We start from the raw sequence: 12,908 nt of genomic DNA on the forward strand, positions 1-12,908 counted from the left end.
GTGTAAAAAAAAACTTGTCCTGCACATCTCCTTTGAACTTACCCCATCTCACCTTAAATGCATGCCCTCTAGTATTAGACATCTCGACTCTGGGAAAAAGATACCAGCTGTCTACTCTATGTATGCCTCTCATAATCTTATAAACCTCTATCTGGTCTCCCCTCAGCCTCTGCCACTCCAGAGAAAACAACCCAAGTTTGTCCAACCTCTCTTTGTAGCACATGTCCTCTAATCCAGGCAGCATCCTGGCAAACCTCTTCTGCACCCTCTTCAAAGCCTCCACATCCTTCCTATAATGGGGCGAGCAAGACTGAATGCTATACTCCAAATGTGGCCTAACTAGAGTTTCATAAAGCTGCAACATAACTCCCTGACTCTTGAATTTAATGCCTCAATTAATAAAGGCAAGCGTACCATAACACCTTCCTTACCACCCTATCAACCTGTGCAGCCACTTTCAGGAAGCTATGGACTTGAACTCCAAGATCCCTCTGTACATCAAAATTGTTAAGGGTTTTGCCATTAATAGTGTACTGTCCCTTTACATTTGATTCCTAAAGTGCAACACCTCACACTTGGCTGGATTAAACTCCACCTGCCATTTCTCAGCCCATATCTGCAACATCTATGTCCCACTGCATCATTTGGCAACCTTCTACACTATCCACAACATCACTAATCTTTGTATCATCTGTGAACTTATTAACCCATCTACATTTTCATCCAGGTCATTAAATATATATCACAAACAGCAAAAGTCCCAGTACAGATCCTTGCGGATCACAACTAGTCACGGACCTCCAGCCAGACTAAGTCCCATCAACCACTACCTTGTATCTTCTATGGGCAAGCCAATTCTGAATCCAAATGGCCAAATTCACCATGGATCTGATGGACCTTAATCTTCTGGATGAGCCTCCCATGAGGGACCTTGTCAAATGCCTTACTAAAATCCCTGTGAACAACATCCACAGCTCTACCTTCATCAATCTCCTTCATCACCTCCTCAAAAAACGCATTCAATAAGACATGACTTGTCCCACACAAAGCCATGCTGACTGTCCCTAATTTGGCCACGGTTTTCCAAATGCTCATAAATCCTATCCCTAAGAATCCTTTCCAATAGCTTCCCTGCCACTGATGTGAGACTCACCAGTCTATAGTTTCCAGGATTATTCCTATGTCCCTTCTTAAATTTTGGAACAACATTAGCTACTCACTAGTCCTCCAGGACCTTGCCTGTGGCTAGACAGGACATGAAGATCTTGGTCAAGACCCCAACAATTTCATCTCTTGCCTCTCTCAATAACCTGGGCTATATCCCATCAGGCTCTGGGGATTTATCCACCTTAATGTTCTTTAAGAGAATCAACACTACCTCCTTCGTTATCTCAAAATGCACTAGCACGTTAGCATGCTCCACACTGATCTCACTATCCTCCACGCCCTTCTCCTAGGTAAATACTGATGTAAAGTACCCTTTAAGGACCTCATCCACATCCTCTGCCTCCAAGTACATGTTCCTCCTTTATCCTTGAGTGGTCCTACCCTCTCCCTTGCTCTTGATGTATGTATAGAATGCCTTGGGATTCTCTTTAATCCTACTTACCAAGGACTTTTCATGGCCCAGCCTGGCTCTCCTAATTCCCTTCTTGTGTTTTTCTCTAACTTCTTTATAATCCTCAAGGGCTGTATTTGATTTTTAGCTTCCTAAACCTTACATACACTTCCTTTATCTTCTTAACTAAATTCACCACCTCTCTCATCATCCAAAGTTCCCTTACCTTGTCATCCTTGTCCTTCCTTCCTACTGGAACATACCTGTCCCGTACCCTGTGCAGTTGGTCTTAAACACCCTCCACGTGTCAGATGTGGACTTGCCCAAAAACAGCTGTTCCCAATTAACTTTCCCTAGTTCCTGTCTAATACTCTTGTAATTTGCTCTGCTCCAATTTAATACTCTCCCGCAAGGTGCCTACTTATCCCTATCTATAGTTATCTTAAAACCTAGGAAGTTGTGGTCACTGTTCCCTAACTGTTCTTCCACTGAAAGGTCAGTCACCTGGCCAGGATCATTACCCAGCACCAGGTCCAGTATGGCCCCGTTTCTTGTTGGACTGTCTACATACTGATATAAGAAACCTTCCTGGATGCACCTCACAAATTCTGTCCTACCTAAACCTCTTGCATTAAGGAGGTCCCAGTCTATTTTAGGGAAGTTAAAGTCACGACAAAGACCATGTGTTTACACCTTTCCCTAATCTGCCTGCATATCTGTTCCTCAATGTCCCAGTGGCTATTGGGGGGTCTGTGGTATAATCCCATCAGAGTGATTGCACCTTCCTTATTTTTGAGTTCTATCCATATAGACTCAGTGGGTGAGCCCTCCATTATGTCCCTTCTGAGTGCAGCTGTATTGGTATTGGTATTAGTTTATTATTTTCACTTGTACTGATATTATCCTTGATTAATAGTGCAACTCACATCCACCCACCCTTTTACCTCCCTAGAAACCCTGGAACATTAAGCATCTAATCCTCTCTCTCTCTCTCTCTCTCTCTCTCAACTGTCTCTGAAATGGCCACAACATCATAGTTCCATGTACTGATCCATGCTGTAAGTTCATCATCCTTACCCCTAATACTTCTAGCATGAAAATACACACACTTCAACCCATCCATCCCATCATGTCTATTACCTTGCTCCTGCCTGTTCTTCCTTGCAGACTTACTGGCCCTGAAATCTACCTTCCTCTCAATCCCTCCACTTCCTGACCTGGTGCTCTGGTTCCCATCCCCCTGCCAAACTAGTTTAAACCCTCCTGAGTAGCACCAGTGAACCTCCTGGCCAGGATATTGGTTCCCCTCCAGTTAAAGTGCAACCGTCCCTCTTGCACAGGTTGCCCCTGCCCCAGAAGAGGTTCCAATGATCCAAGAACCTGGAACCCTGCTCCCTGCACCAGTTTCTCAGCCATACATTCATCTGTTCTATCTTTCTATTCCTGTCCTGACTAGTACGTGGCATCTGGAGTAATCCAGAGATTATGATCTTCTTGGTCCTGCTTTTCAGCCTCTTTCCTAACTCCCTATACTCACTGTGCAGGACCTCTTCCCCCTTTCTACCTATGTTGTTGGTGCCAATATGCACCACAACCTCTGGCTGCTCACCCTTCCCCTTGAGAATGTTCTGCAGCCGTCTGAGACATCCTTAACCCTGGAACCTGGGAGGCATCTCTTTCGTGGTCACAGAATCTCCTGTATGTCCCCCTAACTCTTGAGTGTCCTATCACTATTGCTCTGCCTGACTTTACCCTTCCCTGCTGAGCCTCAGAGCCGGCTACAGTGCCACTGACCTGTCTGCTGCTGCTGTGTCCTGACAGGTCACCACCCCCTGGGCCCCCCCCCCCAGCAGTATCCAAAGGGGTATACTTCTTGTTGAGAGGATTGGCCACAGGTGAATCCTGCACTATCTGCCTGCTTGCTCTCCGTTCCTGATGGTCACCCAGCTATCTGCAGCCTGTACCTTAGGTGTGACTGCCTCGCTAAAACTCTTGTCAATGATGCTCTCAGCATCCCAGACGATCCTAAGTACGTTCAACTTCACCTCCAGTTCCTTCACGCAGTCAGTCAGGAACTGCAGCTGGGCGCACTTCCTTCAGGTGAAGTCACCAGGGACACTGGCAGTCTCCCTGATCTCCCATATCCTGCAGGAGGAGCATGGCCCAACCCTAACTTCCATTGCAGCTACTCTAATAGGGAGAGTAATTCTAAGGAAAACCTTACGTGCGCTTACCTGCTCAGCCTCCTCTCACTGAAGCCTCCTGAACCAAAACCTCAACACTTCTACTCAACCATGGTGCTCACAGCTCAAACATGGCCGTTCCCAAAAATGGCCGCTCTGCTACAGCCTGCTTCGCTTCCCTTCTATAGCTACAAAAAATAACTTTTAAAAAGCTGCTGCCCTGTCCCTTCTGCTGTTCTGGCTGCTGCAACTGGAAATACAGGAGAGATAGAGGGGGGGATATCAATAAGGGGCTGGGTCTTATTCAAATGCCTCTGAAGACTATGATGTAGGAAACAGGCCACCACTTCAGGGTAGGCAGCTACCACGGTGCATGATACAGAGTATAGAACTGTTAAATGGTTAAACGGGGAGCTGAAAATGAGAAAGATATTAGAGTATAGAAGATGAAGCTCAAGACAGGATAATTTTAAGAAGTGGAACAACTACTTGATGGGATGTGGAGTACAGTGATAAAGGTCAGTTTTACAAATGAGGAGTGGAAAGGACTTTATGGTATAAATATAATAAAAGCTTAATATTTTCAACAATGTTTGCACTGACAACTTAAAGTTGCAAGAAAAAGCAGTATAAATGCAACAAGGACTGAGGTACACTTTTCCTTATATGTTCACAGGAAATTTTCACTTCCTCATGGGGAACCTGATGCTAAAATGCAAGAAACTTCTCTGGAGCAACTTTTCATTTCTTAGCAACCATTGAGTTTTACAAGTCCTCTATTTATATCTCTGGTTGAACACAAGTCCCAGTGGCATTTTCAATTCAATATGTCAGCTTTAAGTTCAGATGCCCGTTTGTGGCTGCCATTAAGGAATTCCCGCATGTGCTTTGTGAGATAGGTATTTTCAATATTTGTATTTTTATTAAATAGAAACCAGTTTCTTTCTGTTTTATGAAAAGACTCAAAGGAGCCACAATTGTTATTTGTTTTAAGAAAGAAATCAAGACTATTTAGGATAGAGCATTGGTGGTAGGCAATGAGAGCAGATGGATAGTGAAAAGGTTTGTCAAGAAAATTTGGGAATTAGAAGGGCATCATGGAATTCGCATAATCGCTAAAAGAATTACCACCTTCCCTGCCTAACAAAACCCAGCTCCAGACACCGATTACTTCACTCAAGTCCAGGCTATGCAGCTTAAGGGTTGTAGATGTGATGAAGTCTTTAGTTGTGTAGATTCACCCTGACCGATTTTGTGACATCATGTTATTTTTTGCAACACTAGCCAGCAATGGAGGGAATATTGCTCCGAGCAAGGAGCTCCCTGTCAACCTGTCAGTATCGCCTACATGTAGCCCTGTAATGCCTGCACAGATTCCTTCACTCCTTTGGGTAACATGGTCAACCAATCTCTTAGTCCCACTCAGTAAACCTGGGATCATGCTCGCTACCCTCAGGCTGTGTGGTGATGTGCATTGTGAGGAGGATGTAGAGAGGCTTCAAGGGATTATGGACAAGCTAAATGAATAGGCAAGGACATGGCAGATGGAATATCATGTGGAGAAATGAGAAGTCATCCACTTCTAACATAATAGAAAAGCAGAGTCATTTTAAATGGTAAGAGTGTTGTGTTCAGAGTGACCTAAGTGTCCTTGTACTCAAGAGCTAACATGCAAGTACAGCAAGCAATAAAGAAAGCAAACAGTATGTTGGCCTTTATTGCAACAGTACAGACTTCTTACTGCTGCTGTGTAGGGCCTGGTGAGACTGAACTAGAAGATAGATCTGATCTCCTTACCTAAGGAAGGATATACTTGTGAAAAAAAATCAAAAAATGGTAGAAACACTCAGCAGGGCAGGCAGCATATGTAGTAAAAGAAACAGAGCCAATGTTTCAGGTCCAGGACCACCCAAGAGGCTTGAGTTCTGATTCTTTCCAACATTTTCTGTTTTTATTTCAGATTTCCAACATCTGCAAGTTTTTTGATTTTCAAGGAAATTCTTGTGATTGAGGGAGAGTAATGAAGCATCAACAGATAGATTCCTGTGAAAGGGGGATGAGGGCAGATTGTGTTCGACCCAAGCAGATGAGCTCATCATTCTTCTGCAGTAGCCAAGATGAGTCCCTCCTCTCTAACTCACACACCCTTCATCATGGGCAGTGTCTTCATCCAAGGAGAAGATCGAAGCAGCAGGTACCAGGGTTCCAGAGGTTGATGTAGTCCTTCATAAGGTCAACCATTTACCTCCTACCATGGCCCTTCAGGCAGAAATATCTGGCCTTTCCAGTTGTGTCAGAACGGACCAATTCTAATGAAAGCAGAATGAATGTGACAGACAACTGGAAAATCAGTCACCCTTTGTAGACAGAAGTGTTTTATACAGTGGTGTTCTGTGTTTGGTTTCTCCAGTGTAGGGAGCAAATGCTGGACTAAACTGCTTTACCTGGAAGAAGTGATTGGGAGGGGAAGAGTTAAACAGGGAGGTGTTGCAGATCCTGCAGTCACAGGCATGAGAAGGAGAGTGGCGATTGGTGGAGATGGAAGAGTGAACTAGAAAGTGCTGAAAGGGATGAAGCAAATGTGTCTAGTGGTGCCATACTGCTGAAGGTGGTGGAAATTATGGAATACAACCCCTTGAATATGGAGGCAGGTGGTCCGGAGGGTTATGGGCTGGATGCAGATCAATAGGACTAGCGAAATACAGTTTCGGCACAGACTAGAAGGGCCGAATGGCCTGTTTTTTTTTGTGCTGTAGTGTTCTAGGTGGATCGAAAGTAAAGTATCTGTTTTAGATGCAACAAAGGGGTGGAGAACAGAAGTGTTGGAATTGGATCAGATGTGGTCCAATTAGGAGCAATTAAGAAAAAAAGAAGATACATCAGAAACGCTGGTGTGGAAGTGTCATCATTGGAATAGATACAATGGAGCCAAAGAAACTGGGAGGATGGAAGAGTTGTTGCAGGAAGGTAGGTAGGAGGATAGTTGTGGGAAGCTGTGAGCTATTGGTTGCATCTGGGTGAACAGTTCAATGCCCAAATGCCACTTTCTCCACATAGAAATCAAAAATGATGCAATCCTTCCTTTGAGTAGAAGGCCTTCATGGTCCTTCTGATGCTGTGTTGATCAGCATATTGAAGAGTATAGCATGGATCTGCTGTTGTTGCCTGGAATGAGCCAGTGGCCAGGAAGCTGAGAGTCACCATCACCTTGACCTCCGTAAGGAGAGATGTCTAATTAGAAAAGCATAGTGAATGTTCATCCTGCAGACTGTCACTTCTCTCCATGAATACAGACTTTGGAAACATGAGCCTGTGAATATGTTGCTCACTAGACAGGTCCATATTTTAGGTGGTGTCTTTGAAGACTCTCTGGAACTAGGCTCTTCACAGGTAGGTGTAACTTAGCCTCCTGCCCCAAAGTTTCTGACCCTCCCGGGGAGTTTGCACAATTTTCCCAAAGCCACCAGTAATGGAGTGCTGCTAACAGTGTCACCATTAGTGCATCCAATGAATAACTCAGCAATGAAAAGCCTCAAGAACACTCCCTGTTTGCTGTAGTGCATTTTGTGGACTTTAGAAGGTGTTTGGGAAGGTCAAAGCCAGTTCTGAGGCTGCCCAGTCAAGTCTCCCAATATCAGCAGAGGATCCCTTAATATAATAAAGAACGCAAGATCCTAGCTAAAGATAAGTTCAACTTCAAGTGAGACTATTTCACACCAGTTAGTGTGTGGAGCTTTAAACTCCAATTAATGCCGGAACAAGGGGAAAGGTGCATTGAGAGACCAATTCTTCCCTTCCACCATCAGATCTCTGAACAGTCCATGAACACATGAACACTGCTTCATTATTCCATTTTTTGCACTATTTATTTATTTGTAGTTTATAGTCATTTTTATGTCTTTGCATTGTACTGTGGCCGCAAAACCGCAAATTTCACGACATACAGTATGTCAGTGATAATAAACCTGATTCTGATTTTGTTTCTAATTCTGTGTTGTCATGAAGTGTGCGTCTGATGCCAGGAAGGTCAGGCACACTAACATGGACCTTGACAGGAAATGCACAGTCCAATTTTGTGACTGGCACAATTTCATCCGGAAATGATTGTTAATGCAATCTGCTCTGCAAATATCAGTTTTGGAATGCATCCTGCAATCCAATTTCTAGACTTATCGTTCTACCTAGATATCCAGGCATTTCCTGTAAGGGTAATCATAATTCACTCGGACCTGTGCCACACCTAACATGTTGGTCTTCCATGCTTGTTAAAAATTGCCATATCTCACTGCTACTGATGGGATTTGCGGCTCCACACCAGCAATACATTGTGATAATTTTTCATCTGGAAAACACAGCTAACATCATTGAAACACTGAAACTAATGTCTGTAATTTACAAAAATAAAGAAACACAATAAATAGATTACCAGAATACAAGGCAATGACCTGGATACTTTAGCTGAAACCAAGAGACAAATTATCTTCCAACCTAAAGTTAACCTTTTAAATTGCTGAAATTGTTTCCAGCAAATCAGAATCAGCATTCATCTTTTTTATAGACAGCTTAGGAAATGATGCAATCACAGACGTTTCAGCTGACACAGAACATCATTTCATTGCCCTCCAGGTTCAACTTTGAGTTCAGCTATTTCAGATCATAATCATTACTCCCATTTTTATGAACAGCAGATGTGGTTTATGTAACTTCTGCTATTCTTCAGGTTTCCACCAGAAATACTTTTTGTTTCCTTGCTTGTCTCAATGCAGAGAGCAGTTGCATAAAGCTTATGTTAATGAATGGATGAAGCCAGATAAATCCCCCCCACAGATGCTGCTCAAACCGTTGATTTCCTCCAGCTGATTGTTTGTTGCTCCAGATAAATAAATTGTGAGTTAAATAATCTGGTATTAAAAAGCAAATACCAATAATGGTTATTGTGAAACAATTGGACTATCAGCAAAACCCATCCTCTTTCAACATCCTTTAAGAAAATCAATCTTTCATCCTCACCCATAAAAAAACCAGAAAATGCTGGAAACACTCAGCAGGTCAGGTATCATCTGTGGAAAGTGAAACAGAGTTGACGTTTCAGGTCCAAGACCCTGTGTCAGAAGAGTGTAAGAAATAGTAGCAGGAATATGCCCTGCAACCTCTCAAGTCAGCTTCAGGATTTAATAAGATAATGGCTGATCTAATCTTGGCCTCATCTCCACTTTCAGACAATGTAAGCCTTGATTCATGTATAATTCAAATATATATCTATCTCAGCCCTGACTGTATTGAATGGCACAGTCTTCACAGCTCTTAGGTAGCAAATTAAAAGGTTCACAATGCTCTTAAATGAATAACTCCTTATTCCAAAATTATGGCCCCTAGTTCTAGATTCCCCCATGAGGGGAACATTATCTCAGAATCTTCACTGCCAACCCTTCTCAGACTCTCATTGAAATCCAGTTTAGAGTAGTTGCAATGCTTCACTACACAATGGAGGTTACCACTGGTGTGAAGAAAGTACTTAGTCTTAACAAAAACTATGCAGTAGTCACTTTTATCAATACTATCATGGACAGATGTATCGGTCACAGCTAGATTGGTGAGGACAAGTAGGTTCATCCTCTACTCTACTCCCTATATACTTATGAGTGTGTGGCCAGATTCTGCTCTAACGCCATCTACAAGTTTGCAGATGATACCACCGTTGTAGGCCGTATCTCAAACGGCGATGAGTCGGAGTACAGGAAGGAGATAGGGAGCTTAGTGGAATGGTGTCATGACAACAACCTTTCCCTCAATGTCAACAAAACAAAAGAGCTGGTCATTGACTTCAGGAAAGGGGGAGGTGTACATGCACCTGTCTACAACAATGGCGCTGCAGTCGAAAGGGTTGAGAGCTTCAAGTTCCTGGGAGTGAACATAACCAATAGCCTGTCCTGGTCAAATCACGTAGATGCCACGGCCAAGAAAGCTCACCAGCGCCTCTACTTCCTCAGGAGGCTAAAGAAATTTGGTATGTCCCCTTTGACACTCACCAACTTTTATCGATGCACCGTAGAAAGCATCCTATCTGGATGTATCACGGCTTGATACAGCAACTGCTCTGCCCAGGACCGCAAGAAACTACAGAGAGGTATGGACACAGCCCAGCACGTCACGGACACCAGCCTCCCCTCCTTGGACTCTGTCTTTACCTCTCGCTGCCTTGGCAAAGCAGCCAGCATAATCAAAGACCCCACCCACCCGGGTCATTCTCTCTTCTCTCCTCTTCCATCAGGTAGAAGATACAGGAGCCTGAGGGCACATACCACCAGGCTTAAGGACAGTTTCTACCCACTGTGATAAGACTATTGAACAGTTCCCTTATATGATGAGATGGACTTTGACCTCACGATCTACCTTGTTGTGACCTTGCACCTTATTGCACTGCACTTTCTCTGTAGCTGTGACACTTTACTCTGTACTGTTATTGTTTTTACCTGTACTACCTCAATGTACTATGTACTAACTCAATGTAACTGCACTGTGTAATGAATTAACCTGTATGATTGATATGCGAGACAAGTTTTTCACTGTACCTCGGTAAAAGTGACAATAATAAACCAATACCAATACCACTAACCACCTGCTGCAGACCCAGTCTGGCAGCTATGTGCATCAGGAATCAATCAACTCAGTCAGTGATCATGTGACTAAGGTACTATACATTTTGTGATTTTGCTACTTTCAGTGCTTCTTTCAAGGTTTGTTAAATATGGAAAAGCATTGATTCATCAGTTGAAGGAGCATGGTAGGTGGTAATCAGGAGGAGGTTTCCTTGCCTGGCTTTGATCTGATACCAGAAAACTTCACGAGGCATAGAATCAATGTTGATGATTCCCAGTATGACTCCCTCCTGACAGTACACCATTATCCCACCCTCTATGTTGTGTCTATCCTGCTAATGGGGTAGGACGTACCCAAGGATTGTGACTGAAGAGTCTAGCACATTTTCTGCAAGGTATAATTCTGTGAGGATGACTGTGTCAGGCAGTTGCTTAACAAGTCTGTGGGACAACTTTCCCAAATTAGGCGCTGGTCCCTGGGAGTCTGTGAGACCTTTACAAGGCCAACTGGGCTGGAAATGACTTTACAATTCCTGGGTGATCTATGGACTTGGACTGCTAAATGGCAAGAAGCACTCATGCCACATAAAGTATCAGACAATGACCAATTCCTAACAAGAGTCTAACCACTGACTCTTGACACTCAAGGTGATTCCCGTTGTTGAATTCCTGCTTGTTCAAGTTCTTGGAGCTTACTATTGAACAGAAATTTAGCTGGACCAGACCAATAAGTACTCTGGCAACAACAACAAGTCAAGAGCTGAATATCCTCTGCAGTGTGTCTCATTTCCATTCTACACAGCACATCAGGAGCATGATGGAATGGTCTTCACTTCAACGGATGAGTGCAGCAGCAACAATCAAGTTATTGAACACCATCCAGGATAGAGTAGCCTCAGGACTGGGACACTATCTACTGCCCAAAACGTTCGTGTTCTCTAGTAGTGGTGAACCTTGGACTCAGTCTTGTAGCATCCTTAAAATGCAGTGCAGCAACTTAAGGTGCTTCTTCAACAGCTCCTGCCAAACCCATCACCTTCTGCCATCTAATGAAAATGCCCCAGTCACAAAATTTCTTCCAGGTTAGACACCAATCAACCTGGAATTACATCACAGTTTCTTCATAGTTGGCAAGTTAAAATCCTGAATTCTTTCATACCAGTGATGTGCAATGTTTTTTGAGATGGGGACAGATTGAAAATCCAGTCCATTTCAGGGGGCCGTGTAAAATATATTTTATTTTAACCATGTAAAGCCAAATTCTGAGATTTTTAGTCATGTTTATAAGACAGCAATACCAGAATTCATCAATAGTGTGGTTTCTGTTCATACTCCTACAATAAATCAATAATAATCTCCGTGTGTAAAATGCAGGCAATTAATTCTCATGGTTTTTTGACAAAATAAGCAGCCTAAAATGATTTCTAGCTTTTATCTGTCCAGAAAGTATGTCAAAAACCCATTGATGAACAAATTAAATTAAACTTTATTTATTGAGACAATGCAAACTTGCACCCTTCTCCACCTTTCCATCCCATCATAGGTGTTAGTTGTTGCTACTCTGACCACAAGAAATGTTATAATATTTAAATATTTCAAATCAAGCTACTAAAAAGCCTCAATTTTCAGAATTCCTCTTTAGCCAGCATACTGTTAGCATCCTATCTATCTCCTCTAACTCCACAAAGTCTTGGTCCTGAAAACTTGCTAGATTAAGCTCAGAAAACATAATCTGTGAGTTTACAATTATTCTGACATAAGGGTACAAGACCAACTAACTAAAATCAATCAGCGCAGCAGAGCCCTTGTAATCTTGTAGATCCAAGGGGCAGATTTACCTTGGAAACTAATGGAGTTTCTTTTAATTAGAAACAAAGCAATAATTTCCCCTGGACTTCTCTTTGGATACACCATAGAACTGGAATTTCTCCCACAGTGAGAATGATTGCAAGAAAATAATATTAAATAGGGATCCATCAGATATCATAAGTTGCTAAATTAATTTCTCACTACTCGCTACATCAGATTGTTTTTAATGCAGTTAACTCTGCCAAAATTTATATGCAAATTTATAATTATTAATTAAGTTCAGGGAGCACCCTGAGAAGAACCCTACAATCAGACTCAATACCTGGGGGCTACTGAATGGAGAAATCAACCAGCGTTCCTCTTGCATCAGTCCCTCGCTGGAAATTCAAATACATGGATGCCATTGTTGGGAAAGTGTTTAACTGTGAAGCCTTCCACATTCAAATAGACCAGGTACATACATTATCTCTGTTAAAATATGAAGAATAGCCATCAAAAGGAAGCATCAGAGGATGCCGGTGGCTCAATTTCCCCTGGTATAAGTGCTATAGAAAACAGTAGGAGAAAAAATGGATTTTATAAAAGATGATTTCAGAAGAATTTAAAAATGTGGTGGAAATCCAGCCAAAGTTTATATTAGTTGCTAAAGTTTTTTTTTGTGTAAAGCTGATGTTGATGTGATTTTCCTGTATATCATGTTCTATGCTATCTTGTAAAAAAAACCCAATCCCTGGCATTAGGCCAAAATGTGAAGCATTC

Source organism: Pristis pectinata, chromosome 13, assembly GCF_009764475.1.
Source record: "Pristis pectinata isolate sPriPec2 chromosome 13, sPriPec2.1.pri, whole genome shotgun sequence".
Taxonomy (NCBI): domain Eukaryota; kingdom Metazoa; phylum Chordata; class Chondrichthyes; order Rhinopristiformes; family Pristidae; genus Pristis; species Pristis pectinata.